Raw genomic sequence first — 20,047 nt, forward strand, 5'->3', positions numbered from 1 at the left:
CAAAGATCTAAAACTTTTTCCACATACACAATATCAACATTTCCCTCAAATATTGTTCACAAACCAGTCTAAATCTGTGATAGTGAGCACTTCTCCTTTGCTGAGATAATCCATCCCACCTCACAGGTGTGCCATATCAAGATGCTGATTAATCAATTTTTTTATATAGCGCCAAATCACAACAAACAGTTGCCCCAAGGTGCTTTATATGGTAAGGCAAGGCCATACAATAATTATGTAAAACCCCAACGGTCAAAACGACCCCCTGTGAGCAAGCACTTGGCTACAGTGGGAAGGAAAAACTCCCTTTTAACAGGAAGAAACCTCCAGCAGAACCAGGCTCAGGGAGGGGCAGTCTTCTGCTGGGACTGGTTGGGGCTGAGGGAGAGAACCAGGAAAAAGACATGCTGTGGAGGGGAGCAGAGATCGATCACTAATGATTAAATGCAGAGTGGTGCATACAGAGCAAAAAGAGAAAGAAACAGTGCATCATGGGAACCCCCCAGCAGTCTACGTCTATAGCAGCATAACTAAGGGATGGTTCAGGGTCACCTGATCCAGCCCTAACTATAAGCTTTAGCAAAAAGGAAAGTTTTAAGCCTAATCTTAAAAGTAGAGAGGGTGTCTGTCTCCCTGATCTGAATTGGGAGCTGGTTCCACAGGAGAGGAGCCTGAAAGCTGAAGGCTCTGCCTCCCATTCTACTCTTACAAACCCTAGGAACTACAAGTAAGCCTGCAGTCTGAGAGCGAAGCGCTCTATTGGGGTGATATGGTACTACGAGGTCCCTAAGATAAGATGGGACCTGATTATTCAAAACCTTATAAGTAAGAAGAAGAATTTTAAATTCTATTCTAGAATTTAAAATTAGACACCATGATTAGTGCACAGGTGTACCTTAGACTGCCCACAATAAAAGGCCACTCTGAAAGGTGCAGTTTTATCACACAGCACAATGCCACACATGTCGCAAGATTTGAGGGAGCGTGCAATTGGCATGCTGACAGCAGGAATGTCAACCAGAGCTGTTGCTCATGTATTGAATGTTCATTTCTCTACCATAAGCCGTCTCCAAAGGCATTTCAGAGAATTTGGCAGTACATCCAACCAGCCTCACAACCGCAGACCACGTGTAACCACACCAGCCCAGGACCTCCACATCCAGCATGTTCACCTCCAAGATCGTCTGAGACCAGCCACTCGGACAGCTGCTGAAATAATCGGTTTGCATAACCAAAGAATTTCTGCACAAACTGTCAGAATCCATCTCAGGGAAGCTCATCTGCATGCTCGTCGTCCTCATCGGGGTCTCAACCTGACTCCAGTTCGTCGTCGTAACCAACTTGAGTGGGCAAATGCTCACATTCGCTGGCGTTTGGCACGTTGGAGAGGTGTTCTCTTCACGGATGAATCCCAGTTCACACTGTTCAGGGCAGATGGCAGACAGCATGTGTGGCATCGTGTGGGTGAGCGGTTTTCTGATGTCAATGTTGTGGATCGAGTGGCCCATGGTGGCAGTGGGGTTATGGTATGGGCAGGCGTCTGTTATGGACGAAGAACACAGGTGCATTTTATTGATGGCATTTTGAATGCACAGAGATACCGTGACGAGATCCTGAGGCCCGTTGTTATGCCATACATCCAAGAACATCACCTCATGTTGCAGCAGGATAATGCACGGCCCCATGTTGCAAGAATCTGTACACAATTCTTGGAAGCTGAAAATGTCCCAGTTCTTGCATGGCCGGCATACTCACCGGACATGTCACCCATTGAGCATGTTTGGGATGCTCTGGACCGGCGTATACGACAGCGTGTACCAGTTCCTGCCAATATCCAGCAACTTCGCACAGCCATTGAAGAGGAGTGGACCAACATTCCACAGGCCACAATTGACAACCTGATCAACTCTATGCGAAGGAGATGTGTTGCACTGCATGAGGCAAATGGTGGTCACACCAGATACTGACTGGTATCCCCCCCCAATAAAACAAAACTGCACCTTTCAGAGTGGCTTTTTTATTGTGGACAGTCTAAGGCACACCTGTGCACTAATCATGGTGTCTAATCAGCATCTTGATATGGCACACCTGTGAGGTGGGATGGATTATCTCAGCAAAGGAGAAGTGCTCACTATCACAGATTTAGACTGGTTTGTGAACAATATTTGAGGGAAATGGTGATATTGTGTATGTGGAAAAAGTTTTAGATCTTTGAGTTCATCTCATACAAAATGGCAGCAAAACCAAAAGTGTTGCGTTTATATTTTTGTTGAGTGTGTATATATATATAAGGTCCCACAGTTGGCAGTGCATGTCAGAGCACAAACCAAGCATGAAGTCAAAGGAATTGTCTGTACACTCTAAAAAAGAACTGCTGTCTCAATGAGAAAAATTGATGTAACAATTTACATAGACATTTTTAAAGGTATTTCAGCTTAGCCATTACTGAGTTAATGCCACAGTATTTCTCTAGATACGTTGAAATAACTTTTAAAAATCTATGCAAAGTGTTACAACACTTTTCTCGTTGAGACAGCGGTTCTTTTTTAGAGTGTCGACCTCAGAGACAGGATTGTCTTGAGGCACAAATCTGGGAAAGGGTATAGAAACATTTCTGATGCTTTGAAGGTCCCATTGAGCACAGCCTCCATCATCCATAAATGGAAGAAGTTCAAATCCACCAGGATTCTTTGTAGAGCTGGCTGCCCGTCTATACTGAGCGATCGAGGAAGAAGGACCTTAGTCAGTGAGGTGACCAAGAACCTGATGGTCACTCTGTCAGAGCTCCAGCATTCCTCTGTGGAGAGAGGAGAATCTTCCTGAAGGACAACCATGTCTGCAGCAATCCACCAATCAGGCCTGTATGGTAGAGTGGCCAGACAGAAGCCACTCCTTAGTAAAAGGCACATGGCAGCCCACCTGGAGTTTGCCAAAAGACACCTGAAGGACTCTCAGACCATGAGAAACAAAATTTTCTGTTTTTTGAAGACAAAGATTGAACTCTTAGGTGTGAATGCCAGGTGTCATGTTTGGAGGAAACCAGGGACCATCCCTACAGTGAAGCATGGTGGTGGCGGCTTCATGCTGTGGGGACGTTTTTGAGTGGCAGGAACTGGGAGACTACTCAGGATTGAGCAAAATATGAATGCAGCAATGTACAGAGACACCCTGGATGAAAACATGCTCCAGAGTGCTCTTGACCTCAGACTGGGGTGGTGGTTCATCTTTCAGCAGGACAGTGACCCTAAGCACACAGCCACATTATCAAAGGAGTGGCTTCAGGACAACTCTGAACACTGAGTGGCCCAGCCAGAGCCCAGACCTGAATCTGATTGAACATCTCTGGAGAGATCTGAAAATGGCTGTGCACCGACGCTCCCCATCCAACCTGATGGAACTTGAGTGGTGCTGCAATGATAAATGGGCAAAACTGTCCAAAGATAGGTGCGCCTGGCTTGTGGCGTCATATTCAAGAAGACCTGAGGCTGTAATTGCTGAGCAAAGGAGCATCAACAAAGTATTGAGCAAACACACCTTTAGTTTTAGATTTAGCAATTATTTAGTTTTAATAAAGTTGCAAAAAAAAAACAAACAAAAAAAAAACACAACTTTTTTCATGTCCTTATGAGGTGCTGTGAGTAGAATTTTGACTGAAAAAATCCGGCTGTAACATAACAAAATGTGGAAAGAGTGAAACATTGTGAATACTTTCCAGATAAATGGTAAATGGACTGCATTTATATAGCACTTTTCCATCTGCATCAGACGTTCAAAGCGCTTCACAGTGATACCTCACATTCACCCCGATGTCAGGGTGCTGCCATACAAGGCACTCCCTACACACTGGAAGCAACTACGGGAGCAACAACCTTGCCCAAGGGCCCTTAGTGATTTTCCGGTCAGGCCAGGATTTGAACCAAGGATCCTCTGGTCTCAAGCCCAATGCTTTAACCACTAGACCACTTGTAATGTTATATCTTAATTTGTTTTTCCAGTTCAATGATATTTAAAATTGAAGTTATATTTAAACTAAATCCACTGTTGAAATCCAAGATTTTAGGAGGTTCAATCAATGCAGTATATTTCAAAGTCAATGAGTAATCATGTGAAATATCCCTAATTTAAAATTTTAGAAAAATGTGATTTTTGCCATATTCAAGCAGCCCTTCCATGGATGTTTATGCTTGCTTTCTTAATGTCACTGTGATCCATATTTTTACGTCATGAGATGTGTTTCAGTGAGATTATTTTTCTCACTTATTGCATATACAAGTAACTTTGTTTCAAACATATGCTGTTGACTGCTGTATTGTTTTAATGTTCACTGCAGAGACCTTTTTTTTTTTATCTGTTTCTGACTCCTCCGGAGGCCTCTGTAAGTATGTACATATATATGTCAATATTTGTGCATGATTGTGCACATATCAGTGTAAGACGATACACTTGCCCCGAATTCTCTGCTAAACTTAGCCAAGCAACAGGAGTCATAAGTGAGTGAATCATGGATCAGTGAACGATACTTGACCGTGGTTGAGTGCTTTGGTCAGGGTGTAGAACACTGCTCCTACAGACAGCCTGCCTCATAGCACACAGAACTCACCAATCACCCTCATATTGATCCATCTGGAGGCAGTTTTTGATTTAAGGGGTGACTGTGCTGTGAGTCACAGGGGCTGGACCAACGTTTTATAGGTGCACATTGATAAAGGTCACATCCACACTAATGAACATAAATCTAGCTTTTAAATCAATCCAACTTTTTGCGTTTCTCTCCACACTGTTTGCATCTTTGACTAGAAACCAAGCCATACATATCTATGTGCATGGTAATTAAAACATCGTAATTCATTTTCAGAGTGAGTTATTTTTTATTCAGTAATATTTTATTCACTAATATGTGACTATTAGCAGGGCTTGCCATAAAAGATTGCTGCAGCTGTTACATGTAGTCACTACAATCAATCACTGCAGCATTCACACGGGAAACTCCCACAAAGTCATCAGATTTAAGAGTTCATTCCTGCCAACAGTCTCGAGAGAAGGATTATGATGAACATACACTCAACAAAAATATAAACGCAACACTTTTGGTTTTGCTCCCATTTTGTATGAGATGAACTCAAAGATCTAAAACTTTTTCCACATACACAATATCACCATTTTCCTCAAATATTGTTCACAAACCAGTCTAAATCTGTGATAGTGAGCACTTCTCCTTTGCTGAGATAATCCATCCCACTTCACAGGTGTGCCATATCAAGATGCTGATTAGACACCATGATTAGTGCACAGGTGTGCCTTAGACTGCCCACAATAAAAGGCCACTCTGAAAGGTGCAGTTTTATCACACAGCACAATGCCACAGATGTCGCAAGATTTGAGGGAGCGTGCAATTGGCATGCTGACAGCAGGAATGTCAACCAGAGCTGTTGCTCATGTATTGAATGTTCATTTCTCTACCATAAGCCGTCTCCAAAGGCGTTTCAGAGAATTTGGCAGTACATCCAACCAGCCTCACAACCACAGACCACGTGTAACCACACCAGCCCAGGACCTCCACATCCAGCATGTTCACCTCCAAGATCGTCTGAGACCAGCCACTCGGACAGCTGCTGAAACAATTGGTTTGCATAACCAAAGAATTTCTGCACAAACTGTCAGAATCCATCTCAGGGAAGCTCATCTGCATGCTTGTCGTCCTCATCGGGGTCTCGACCTGACTCCAGTTCGTCGTCGTAACCGACTTGAGTGGGCAAATGCTCACATTCGCTGGCGTTTGGCACATTGGAGAGGTGTTCTCTTGACGGATGAATCCCGGTTCACACTGTTCAGGGCAGATGGTAGACAGCGTGTGTGGCGTCGTGTGGGTGAGCGGTTTTCTGATGTCAATGTTGTGGATCGAGTGGCCCATGGTAGCAGTGGGGTTATGGTATGGGCAGGCGTCTGTTATGGACGAAGAACACAGGTGCATTTTATTGATGGCATTTTGAATGCACAGAGATACCGTGACGAGATCCTGAGGCCCATTGTTGTGCCATACATCCAAGAACATCACCTCATGTTGCAGCAGGATAATGCACGGCCCCATGTTGCAAGAATCTGTACACAATTCTTGGAAGCTGAAAATGTCCCAGTTCTTGCATGGCCGGCATACTCACCGGACATGTCACCCATTGAGCATGTTTGGGATGCTCTGGACCGGCGTATACGACAGCGTGTACCAGTTCCTGCCAATATCCAGCAACTTCGCACAGCCATTGAAGAGGAGTGGACCAACATTCCACAGGCCACAATTGACAACCTGATCAACTCTATGCGAAGGAGATGTGTTGCACTGCATGAGGCAAATGGTGGTCACACCAGATACTGACTGATATCCCCCCAATAAAACAAAACTGCACCTTTCAGAGTGGCCTTTTATTGTGGACAGTCTAAGGCACACCTGTGCACTAATCATGGTGTCTAATCAGCATCTTGATATGGCACACCTGTGAGGTGGGATGGATTATCTCAGCAAAGGAGAAGTGCTCACTATCACAGATTTAGACTGGTTTGTGAACAATATTTGAGGGAAATGTTGATATTGTGTATGTGGAAAAAGTTTTAGATCTTTGAGTTCATCTCATACAAAATGGGAGCAAAACCAAAAGTGTTGCGTTTATATTTTTGTTGAGTGTATATATATATATATATATATATATATATATATATATATATATATATATATATATATATATATATATATATATATATATACAGGTGTGTGTCTTTCCAAATCATGTCCAATCAACTGAGTTTACCCCTGGTGGACTCCAATTAAGCTGTAGAAACATCTTAAGGATGATCAGTGGAAACAGGATGCACCTGATCTCAATTTTGAGCTTCATGGCAAAGCCTCTGAATACTTATGTATATGTTCTTAGGTTTTTGGATTTTTGGTTTTTGTGTTGCTTTTGTGTGTGTGTGTTTTGTATTATTATTATTATTTTTTGTCTTTAATAACGTTCCAAAAATCCAACTGTAACTGTGTGTCATTGTGGGGTATGGTGTGTAGAATTTGAGGGGAAAAATGAATTTCATCCATTTTGGAATAAGGCTGTAACATAATAAAATGTGGAAAAAGTTAAGTGTTGTGAATACTTTCCTGATGCACTGTAGCTCCCAGCCATGCCATAAATAGATAAAAGGATGGAGAGTAGGAAAGACTGGTGTGACGTGGGAAGGATAAGTGAAGACCCAACATGCACCCCACCTTGAAATTTGCAAACAACCAAAAGCTAACAGGATAACTTTAGTTTGAGTGTTTGATTAATACATATTTTCGCAGGATGGATTGTGGTTTTCACAACTGGTAGCTTGGGTGTGGATATTAAAAAGTACGACCAGCATTTTGCCTGTGCAACCTTGGCACCATCACGTTATGAATACCCGCTAATTAGTGCTAACAGCGCTAACATACAAATTAAATAACGCTAAAATGCCATTCTATGGAAATATTAGAATGCCAACTTCTTAGATGGTCCATGAGTAAAATTAACTGCAAGAGCAAGTCACATTATCTCAAATATTTCTTTTTAAATGCTTGCAAAGGTTGAGTCTACAGCAGCTAGCCTAGCAGAGGCTGCTGCTAGCAGTAACTGTCGTTCCTGACACATATTGTAGAAGGAGAGTATCACTGCCAAAAAAGGAATGTGGCAAAACAGTCGTTTCATCTTGATCTCTGCTAATTTGATAAGCCCACATCGTAAATTAATTCTAATTTTATTTAACTGCCCAGCCCTAATCCACAGAGACACCCCACAACTGAAGATGAATACACTAGATGCATATTTATTTCCACCGCACAAACCCAAACCTTTGATAGAATTCACTGGGATGAAGATTTGTCACTGTTTTAACATTTACTAACAATCAGAAAGCAACAAAAAGATTCACTGGCACAAATTAATGAAGCACTAAACATATAGTTATCAGTATGGCCAAGAGGATTCATTGTGTGTGTTTTGGAATGATTATCTGTTAAAGCACCCTAGAGCAAAGATTTGATTTGAATTCCTCTTATTAATTAGAATGCATCACAATGCAATGTTTCTAATATGGGAACGTGAAAATAAAGTCCCATCCTCACTTTCACTGATGTGCACCCTGGAAGGATATGGTGTTTAACGTGACAAAACAGTATGTGAAGGTCACAGTTGCACAAGAATGTGATCTAGTCTGCAGTTAGATGGTGTAATGTGCCAGAATTGTAACATGTAAAAAAACAATCGTAGCATAACCTCAGTATTTATAACCTTGGCACTTCTGGAAAACATACTGGTGATGTCATGGTATGTCTGATAACATTATAGGATCCAAAATATGTCAAATTTTCCACCAGAAAAAGGGAATTTTCAAGGATCTTCAAAATCTCACTGAGGTTAAAAATTATGGCACAATGACGGAATGCCCCGGTTCAGGAACAAGATGTCCCCTTTTGGAATGCATGTCCAAGAAAGTGAGCGTGGGGTTTTACAGTCAAAAAACTAAATAATGCTGTCACAGTTCCACACCACCCTGTGGAAAGAATTTTGTATAAATGTAGCCAAAGCAGGTTTTTTATTTCTTTCAGTTTCTTTCATTTATAAAGCCTAGGTCTGGTGGACATCAAAAGTCACCACTGCTCCTGTTACAATGGGGGCGATTTGGCCAAAGTCAAATTTTATTCAATTCATTAAGCACATGAGCTGTATGTTTTAACATTTAATGTTGATTAAAAAACAAAACAAAAAACAAAACAAAACAAAAAACACAAAAACAATGCTGTTACAAGAGAACAATGTTTGGTGAGCGCAAAGCTGTTTTTCTTCCCAATCCAACATCCCACATCAAAAATCTATTCATGCTACCTTTATGTGTTCTTCTTCAGTCTAAAATCATGTATCCTTCCAGAATCTTGATTGTCTTCCAGCATCAGAGGGACATTAGTTGTTCTATGTCAAACATTATTGTTGATTATTATTGCTGAACTCTGAAACAAATGAACTGGGATCACAATATTCTGATTTATATACAATACTTAACCCTCTGGGGCAGATGCCGTCGTATACCATGGGTAAGACCAAGCTTTACTACATTATAAATAACTTTTTAATGATATGAGATAGCAACTTACTTCTTTTTGCTGAAAGGTTAACTCTGCAGACTTTCGAGCCAGCTATAGGCCATCTTTGTACTCCTCATAGAAGCTGTGCGATGACGTTCGCAGTGTGAGTGTCCAATCGGAATTGGTTCACCATCACATGGTTTTCCAGAATCCAATCTTAGGGCAGATTTACCTCACGTGATAAACCAAAGATCATTTTCAGGAGTGATATCTTACTAGTTGGCCATTTGAATAGCCCCATGGGTGCTCCAATGAGTACATACTATTGGGCTCCAAATGTGCCCTGCGCCATTACGCACATCGAACACTGAAAGCAGGAGCAGACGGAGAGCCTCTGATGACAATCTCACGTGCTCAATCAAAGAGTGTGTAACTATCAGGATTGCTCCACTAGTTTGCATGTGAATGTTACTGGATAACTGTTGCTTTTACCATGAAGACAAAAAAAAAAAAAAAAAAAAAAAAATGCATAGACCATATATTGTTCAAAATGTGCATTTGTGTTTATTGTTTGAACCTTTCTGTTATAGTCTTTCACACAAGACCTCAAATTACCATTATAAAGTGTCAAAACAGTTGTTTATTATAGTTTGCTGTGTGTTTTGAATAAATGTGTGTGGAAAATTATTTTCTGCTTTACTTTTTCCTTCCTTATTTTTGATTGTAAACCTTTATTACACATATAAAACACAACAAAAGCATATATATTATGAAAGCACAGGTTGTCCTGAAAAAAAGAGACATAAAACTTGATCGTGGGATGCAGGGAGAGCTGTTAACAGCAATAATAAAACATTTATGCCAGGCAAGTGAACTGTCCAAAAAAATGCCCTCGGACCCCAGAGGGTTAAAAAGACGTATTGTGTATTTAAAGTGAAACAGTGTGTTCGTGTATTAAAAAAACAAAAACAAAAAAACCACATCGCTATGTGTTGACCTCCTGGACTGAAAGGACATGCACTTTTTAAAAGTGAATTGACTAATCAAAAAACACCTTTATTGGATGGATTCTTACCAGATTTGATCAGACCTTTCGTCTATTAATCAACAGGGTGGACAGCAGATTTATCAATGCAGCTTTTGCGGAAAAGCATGTCAGCCTGATTTTCACAGGCTACATTCACAATATGCATGCACTGTTGGGAAAGCTCTGAAACTTGCAATGACACACAGAAAAGAAATACATGATTTGGGTACTTCAGAAAGAAAAATTTGACTTGTCTGATTTGGGCAAGGTTATAAAGGATCTGTGCTGTCCGATCACATTTTTTACTTGTCCCGGACAACTGGACAAATGTTAATGTCAAGGGCTGAATTGTTTTAATTGGGGGTGAGGGTGTGCCTGCAACAGCGCCCTCCAGTGGGAGGTGTACCAGGGGTTCTCAGTCTGGTACTCACACCTCCACCTCCATGCCCAGCTCTCAACAATTTCTCTTATACTCACTCGACTGGTAAGCCACTGAAAGCTGAGATAGGCATGTCCCAACTTGTCCTTTAACACTCCGAAACAGAGGTGTTCCTTTGTCTCGCTTCATCAGCGAATCGGTCGTGACGTGCGAAGCCTCCGTGCGGCTTTCCATGACAAAATCTCTTGTTAAAAGTGAAATCTGCCAGAAAATGGCTGATGTCCAGCTCTTGTGATAACCAGAGAAATTGCACACGACGGTCCCGGCTCCACACAGCGATCCGTTTAGAAATGACCTGGTGGTTTCTGCCTCGTCGTCGCAGCTCGGAGCGCGGCGCGCCCAGCGCCATTATGGGCCGTCCTTAAAGGTGTAGTAACAGTCCTTATTCTCTGTGAAGCCTCAAATTTTCACCGAAAGCCAGATACATTTTTTGAATGGTTTCCAGCTGCATGTCTCTAACAGTTTGTGAAAAAATTCTGATGGAAAAAAAGCCCAAATCATTCCGCCATTTCCTGACAATGAAAATCCAACGAGGGAGCTGGACCACTCCTCCCACAAGACGTGCTCACAGGCGAATGACGCAACCGACAGGCGTGGAAAAACTCACGCATGCGCACGAAGGTTCAAGCTTGGCTGACGTAAAAACATATGAATCAAATCCATATAGTTTTTGAAAAAAATAAAAAGGTACGATATTTTGTGGACAGACCTCGTATCATGAGATTTTGTCTGCTCTAAGGTTTATAAAATACACATTACATAAAGTCATGAGAACTCTCTTACTGGATAATCTATAGTAATTAAAAGACTATTATTATTATTATTATTATTATTATTAATAATAAATCAAGGGGGGGGGGGGTACTATAATCGAAGTTATCCAATCGAATCCACTTTATTTATATAGCACATTTAACAACAACGACGTTCCAAAGTGCTGCACATAGAATCATGATAGATAAGACCCCAAGAGTCAAGAAATAAATTAAAATAAGTAAAATAACAATAAAAATAAATAAAACATGCAATGATAAAAAAACTAATAAAATCAATAGAAATAAATAAATACACCATACAAAAGATAAAACCAATAAAATCAACCTAAAAAAACAGAAACAATAAAACAGATATTATTGTTTATAATTAAAGTTATGTGTAAAATTGTTACTATTATTATTATGACCCAAAACAAAACAAAAAACAAACAGAAGAAAAGGGGTCTTTATTGTCATCACATATACATCAGTACAGACAACAAAAATTCCCCCTGTATTTAATCTATCATAATTGCAGTTGGAGACAATCCTGTTGTGTGCTGCCTTGGTTCCTGCTTGGTCCTGCCTTTCCTTCTGTGTGTTTCCAGGCGGTGTGTGGCGGAGCTGATCGCCACATCTGACCATCATCATGGATAGCTGCATTTAAACCCCAGTTCAACACTTCCACCTTTGGCAGAAACTGAGTTTTCAACACTTGGTAACCTAGCCTCTCTGTTGTCTCTAAAATAAAGCCATGTTTGGAGGATGAGAACAACCCCAAGAACACCGTCCCAACCGTGAAGCATGGGGGTGGAAACATCATTTTTGGGAATGCTTTTCAACAAAGGGGACAGGATGACTGCAATGTATTGAAGGGAGGATTGATGGGGTCATGTATCATGATATTTTGGCAAACAACCTCCTTCCCTCAGTAAGGGCATTGAAGATGGGTCATGGCTGGGTCTTCCAGCATGACAATGACCCCAAACACACAGTCAGGGCAACTAAGGAGGGGCTCCGTAAGAAGCATTTCAAGGTCCTGGAGTGGCCTAGCCAGTCTCTAGACCTGAATTCAATAGAAAATCTTTGGAGGGAGCTGAAACTCGAAACCTGAAAGATCTGGAGAAGATCTGTATGGAGGAGTGGACCAAAATCCCTGCTGCAGTGTGTGAAAACTTGGTCAAGAACTAAAGGAAACATCTGACCTCTGTAATTGCAAACAAAGGCTACTGTACCAAATGTTAAAGTCTATTTATCTGTTGTATCAAATACTTATTTCATGCAATAAAATGCATATTAATTATTTAAAAACCACACAATGTGATTTTCAGCTTTTTTTTTTTTTTTTTTTAGATTCGGTCTCTCACAGTTGAATTGTACCTATGATAAAAAATTACAGACCTCTCCATTCTTTGTATGTGGGAAAACTTGCAAAATCAACAGTGGATCAAATCTGTGTGTTGCTTGTAAGTATTTTTAGTGCTCCCCTCCCCCCATCTAACAGTAGTAGTTCACGGAGACACAAAAAGGGTGTGGAGACATGATGTGGCATAACTAGCAGTAAGCAAATAATGAGACCACACTGGGGCCCAGGACTGAACAAGGGCCCACAATATTTCCAACGAAGCCGGATGGCATTGTGACCAGTATTATAGCAAATGTCTGCATTTTGATAGTGACATTTTTTGTGTGTGTGTGTGGGGGGGGTGCTCAAGGGGTTAAAGTGGTGAGCTTGTGACCAGAAGATCCTTGGTTGAAATCCATGTCAGACTGCAAAATCCCTCAGGGCTCTTGGACAAGATCCTTAATTCCCAAGTTGTTCCCGGTGTGTAGTGATCATTTTCCATACCTGCACTCTGATGTGAGTTTGTATTTAAACGGGTGAATCTGAGGCACCACTGTAAAGCACTTGGACCATAAAAGAGCTATAAATGTAGTTCATTTACATTTACCATATACTGAAATAATGACATATTTAACACGTCAATACAAACATTAACTTTATAAAAGGACTTATTAGCAACTTTACATGTCAAATAAACATACAATGTGTAGCATGTGGCTTTTGATTGTTTCTATAGGTCACATGAGATTTCAGCTCTCACATTTTAAAATATAAGTTGCCAGATCACTGCTCACATGTGCATTTTACATTTCAACACAGTACATTGTTTTTAATTGTTGTGGTGTGTATATTGATTACTGACATTATGTTACCATGTGCTCTGGTTAGGGGGCCCCACCTTGACAATCCTGCATTAGTGCCTGCTGTTGGCTGGAGAGAGAAGCTGACATGAAGGAGGTACAAACCAGGGGCCTCATTTATCAAGCGTTCATATGCACATATTTGTGCTTAAACTGTGCTTATGAATATTTCAATGGAAAAAAGGGAATTTATCAACTTCGACTTGGACATAGAAAAGTGTATAAATATACACACAGCTCTGACTGTGTGTATGCCCAACATTTAGTGGTAGAACAGGGAACTGCAAGCGTATGCAGCCTCATCCACAAATATTCCTTATTTTCTCAAATTAATAAGTACCCATTTAGTAATTATGTTGAGTCAAACACAAGTGGGCACAGTTCCGCTAATCTGCTAACTATCGAAGCTAAAGTTTTCATTATTGGACTACCTTTTCAGATAACTTTGAAAACTATCATCGGACCAATTATCTTATGATAAATTTTGGTCTGTTAATATTTAGATCACTAACATGTTTTTGTAGGTGAAGTGAATAAAGCTTTAACAGTTAAAAACCTTTGTTAAGTCTGATATCAAAGATTTTAGCACTTACCTGTTAAATGTTTCGTACTAGATAAACAGCTGAGAGCATTTTTCAGAAGAAACCGCTTTATCCTCTGCAGTCAGAGGAGAACTAGTCACAAGATAATTGCTCTTGATACTATACTAACTCACTGGCAATATCACCCAAGTCATCCAGACATCCAGAGGCATACAGTTTTAACTTATGGTTAAAATTTTAACTGAACTAATTTCTGACATGTTATTTAAATTAATGTCACTTCTGAAGTTTTATAAAGTGAAAATATCAGCTATATGTTTTAGTTTTAAAGTATTACACTAATTGTGAAGGTTTTAGTGTGGACATGTTGTGTCCAGGTGCATTATGGGTAATCTCAGTACAGTCACGACAGGAGAAATGCATTTGAGATGCTCTGATCAGGCTCCACACGGACAACAGCATTAAACTCTTTGTATATTGTGCCTAAAACTCTCGTGAATATATTTTCTGGGTTTATAGAATTTGCTATTGTGTTTGTTTTATGCAAAAGTGCCAGAAGAAGCTCAGGTTGCTTCTCCATTATTTTCAATTGAAATCACTGTGAGTTGCAATCGCTTCCTGTTTGCTCTTTAATGTTGTGCTTATTGTCCTTTACAACACTGTTTGTCATCTTTGTTCCAGAGTAATATATATAAGATGTCTGAAATTCCGTTTCTGTTTAGTAAATTCCATGCAGATTAAATGTAGCAGACACAGATTAGTTGGAATATTTGTTTTGACAAGTTTTCACTACTGCCATCTACTGGCAGTAGTGTTCATGGCAGTATTCACCCTAAGTATTGAAATATCCCATAATCCTTTGTGCACCTGAGAGTTGTTGCAGCAGCTAAAGAAATAAAAATGTTGTATAATGTTCATTTACAGTTGTCATTGTGGATTCTCTCTGTGCTGTTTAAACCGCAGTAACTCTCTGGTGCGCAAAAAAAAAAAGGTACGCAAAGAATTATGGGTAAGGGTCTGAGCGTCTGGGTGCCAGTAGAGGACAGTGTTCTATGCATTTTGACCCCGGTTATATCAGAGGGTTGTCTCATCACAACTTGACTTCTGGCTTTTGCAAAAGGCTTTTTTTTTTACATTAGAATAAAATAGCAGATTTTACAAAAGCACATTTATATGTAAATAACAACACACGTCACGTCACATTATCGTGTTGGTTTTTACATATAATGAATGAGTCAACCAATCAGTGTTAGCAGAGACCCATTTACCCATAATCCCTGTGGCATCTGTCTGTGTTTGTTACAAAACTTGAGAATTGGTGCATTGTTTAAAATTAAAAGATATGTGTTATATTTTAACTTTGTACAAATTACAGAATTGACATTAATGGAATTATTCTATCCGGATTAATTTGATTTTAAATCTAAACCATGAGTCAAAACTGCTTTATTTTCCAAGACCTCTGCCTCACGGCGGCACTACTATATCCTGTTAAGGAATAATGACTTGTTTTGTGTGTGTAGTGTTGAGCTTAGCTCCTCTCACCTGCTTCACTGCTGTAAAATATGCAGTAAACAGGAGCTTCCAGTAGTGGGCAGAGTGCACAAAGACAGAAGTGCTGACTCATTGTTTGTGGTCACCTTTGATAGTGACTTGTTAGTAGTTGTTGCAAGTGTACTGGAGACAATACTGAAAGTTATCAGACATGGTGCTTCCATTGGTAAACGGATCTAGTAACAATTACAGAGCATGCTGGGATATTTTTGACCTAATACCCTCCATTTTCTCTTTAAAATAATCTAAAAATTCTTAAGCAGTAAATGCTGAGCAATGTACTGGTGGTTGCATAGGAATAAGTGCAGGTATAGTGTCAAACAAGAACGATGAAGAATGATGTTTGTTTTTGTTAATCAAACCATTGTAGCCATTGTAGTTTGTAGCCAATAAAGGTTGCTTGTTTTCCAGAATAGCATTGCGCCATTGTGAAAGATTTGAGAACGTTTTATTCACTTTTTAAATTTAAAACAAATGTTCAAAAATATGGCAATTGATAAGTATATAAATGAGGTTGGATCAATGATATGTATGATACAGTTGAAGCCTGGTAATGATATTGTTGCATTTTGTTTTGTTTTGGTTAATTTAAAATTAAATGAGTTACCAAATTCAATATGCTCTGAATGAAGGACAGGCACAATAAACTGCAGCTTCAGCCTACAGCTTTTCAGCCAACATTTTAATTATTGTTATTATCATCAATATTTCATTACTTTCTTTGCTTATATTCTATATTATAATAGCCAAGTAGTGTGTGTGTGTGTGTGTGTGTGTGTGTGTGTGTGTGTGTGTGTGTGTGTGTGTGTGTGTGTGTGTGTGTGTGTGTGTGTGTGTGTGTGTGTGTGTGTGTGTGTGTGTGTGTGTGTGTGTGTGTGTGCATGGCTTTGATCATGCAAAAACTGGAGAGAGCTGACATTTGCCCTTTGGCATGCGTATGTATTTTGGGTCAAGGATGAATGCTGTGAAAACAGAAAATTGATTGGACAAATATTTTTGAAGAAATTAACAATTTTAGCTAACCAATAAACAGTGGATTTTGTGCTGCAATGCACCATGGGAGTTCAGGATTTGAGGTTTTAAATGTTATTATTGTGGTTTATGTTAGTTTAACAGTGTTGTTGTTGATTTGTCTTTTTGTAGCTTAATTCATTTAGCCAGTTTAGATAAGTCTCATGTTGCAATTACCATGAGTGACTTAAGTTTCATGTTGGTACCATGAGTGAAATATTTTTTGGTTTTAATCAAATCAAATCAAAATAACTTTATTTATCCGTTAGGAACTTCCTTTGCAGACAAAGCACCAGCATGAGCAAAAACACATTTCATGCATAATAAAATTCCATGAAAATCAACACTTCATCAACACTTAATAAATATAATTACACAAGCCAATAAAAGCCAAGCACAGCCTGCTCAAAAAACTAGTCACATTAGCTGCTGTTCAATGCCAATGTTAATGCCTTCAGCCACTGTCTTTGTCAAATTAAAACTGCCTGCTTATAGTAGCTGTGCATGCGTGCTGCTAACTACTTTCTGTACTCACACCATTCGAGCAGGGGGCAGCAAGTCATTTTTATATTAAAAGTGTGACTGATTTCAAGTTCAATGTAAGTACATAATATAACTGTAAATATGTTAAAAATACATGGATGACACAAAAAAGTGAAAACACTTATCTCCATCGTGGTCCATTTAAAAATCACATAACAAAATAGAAGTAGAAATAAACTAATAATAGTGTATATGATAACAAGAATATAAACAATTTATAAATACATGAAGACAGTAAATTAACATTAAAAATACATAATTAACAGGAAATAAAAGGGTTGAGTTCTATGTCTAAAAATTGATGAGGTCTAAGGTTCTAAAAACATTCTGGACTCACACACCATTCCCAACTCATTATACAAGCTTTGCTTAATTTATTACCACCCTTACTACACAAATGTCAGCTACCTATTTTATAAACATTACCCAATGTAGAGCCTGTGGATCCCCATGGGCAATATGCCAGCTTATTATATTTTAATTGCCTATAGTGTATGGGCAGGGGTGGTGGCCATGTGCACTTGGTTTCAGTGCAGAAGGTTCCCGGTTCAAACCCCACCCTTGCCACATTTGTCAATGTGATGTGGAGGTGCGTCAGGAAGTGCCTCTGGTGTAAAACCTGTGCCAGTTCAACATGCAGATCCACCTTGGATTTGCTGTGTTGACCCCACTGCAAACAAGGGAGAAGCCAAAGGCACTTACTTATTCTGTGTTGTGTATGGGTAACTGTGAGCAAGATCAAAATACACTATACACAATATACACTGAACATGTTGGATTTATCCACTACTGATTGATGTGTCACAAACTGTGTCTGCTTGTCTGATAAATTCTGATTTATTTGTACTTATATACTAAATTTTAATCGTACAGCAGCATTGAGAACCTTTTCTTGATACCTTTGATAAATAAGGGCCCTGGGGTGTTGCAATCTGTGACACAATAATACCCTTCAGAATTTTCTCTGAGCTGTTAAATATGTTTTTAATGATAAGGTAGGTGGAATTTCCAGCTTGATTTTTGGTTGTTTAAAGTTTCACAATTTTATTCCCCTTTAACTAACCATAGCTGCTTTTGTAAGGCTCATCACTTCCACTCCATTTTTGCTACATCCCCATTTAACTTCCCTCTCTGGAACAGTTCTGGTTTTGTCTTTGAACACCTCTGCATGAAAATAGTACACTGACACCTGTGTGATAAATGTGCTGTACGTATCATCGGTTATAACGTAGGAGTCGGTGTGTGGGTTGCCATTTCTTACCTCACCTAACCTGAAGCATTACTGTGCCGTCTAATCACCACAACACCATCACACCTCACCAGTTATACTCTGCCGGTGTTAATAGCAGCCAAGCAGCACGGAATGGCAGAGAGTTTGGAGGGAATTAAAAAAAAAGCGATACAAAAAGATGAGGAGAGAGACTAACCACAGGAGGCCGGGGAAGGTGAGGGGTATTTATGGCTAAGGGGGAAAAGTTGATGATGAAGCCAGCCTTACAAAGTGGTGACTGAATGAAACGTGAAACATTTTAAGTTGAGTTTGATTCTGTTCATTAGCAGCCACGAGCTCACTGCATGCAGTTTTAACGAGGACAATGATTCGTCAGCTGGTTTCTTCAAGGAGAATGTGCTCCAATGTGATCATCGTTCTCTGTGAGCATAAATGAGCACGTGCACGTGTTGGCGCCTTTACATGCGTGTCAAAGTAGAAGCAGAGAGAAGAAAAGTAGTTCCGCCGTGGAAACTAAGTGTATATCTGAAAAGATTTTTTTTTTTTTCCTCCAGCATTTTCTGGCTTGTTTCATTTCTGCAATTGGAATCTGACAGAATATTTTAATGAGGAATGATAATTCCTTCCCTTGGCACATTGCAAGCTCACACCCACCTGAACCAGTACTGCAGTATTAAAAGAGTCACATCATCTGTCTGTCTAATGAGGGAGATAAACACCTCTCAAAAGAGCAGGGACGGCTACAGGATTTTAGCAATGACGTATATTGTGTGTGTGTGTGTGTGTGGGGGGGGGGGGGGGCAAACAAGTTCTATTCGAGTGCAGATGATGTTTCACAAGCATGTGTTGACTTGTTGGCAGCAATACTCAAACTAATCAACCAATTGTGGAGACATGTTTGCAAAAATGTTGTTTCTGGGCCTAGTTTCATAAAGCAGTCTAATCTTTTAGTCTATGAATGAATCACCAGCATGAATGAATCTCTGTTTCACATCAATGGCTAAATGTCTTATTTTAGGCAATGATTTTCACGGACATAGCGGCCTCGAGAGCGCTGTTACCCATAAACACGTGAGAGTTTTGTTGTCATAAACAATCCAGCCTTTGCTTCGTTAACTGGCTATATTAACTCTTATGGACACATACGAACTGCAGAAAGACGTGCTTAGCTCTTAACCTAGCAGTTCTTCTTCTACACTTCTGTCAAGCCTTTTTGTGCACACAACGTTGCTCAGTGTAACAGCGACACCCTGTGGCTAATGTGAGAATTGTCACAAACACATCATGACAGTCGTCTGCTACAGCCATGGCCAAAAGTGGAGGAAGCTCTCTTTTTGTAGGGATACGAGTGATGTAGGCATGCTCTTGAGTGTTCCATCAAGTGTTGGTACATAATAGCCACCATTTATGGAGGTAAGACACTGATGTTTTGTCAACTAAAATAAGATTAGCCTCCTCTGTACCAGGCTAATAAACTTTAGCTGACTAAGTACCTTGTGCAAGAACTAACATAAAAAATAGTCAACTAACTGAGTTTATTTGACTAAACAAGGTTCGACTGCTTTATGAAACCGGGCCCTGGTCTGCAATCATAAATATTAAATTTTCAAGATACAGTGTATGGGGTTAAATGTTATCTTGTGGTAAGGTTGCAG

This window comes from Thalassophryne amazonica, chromosome 4 (genome assembly GCF_902500255.1).
Source record: "Thalassophryne amazonica chromosome 4, fThaAma1.1, whole genome shotgun sequence".
Taxonomy (NCBI): domain Eukaryota; kingdom Metazoa; phylum Chordata; class Actinopteri; order Batrachoidiformes; family Batrachoididae; genus Thalassophryne; species Thalassophryne amazonica.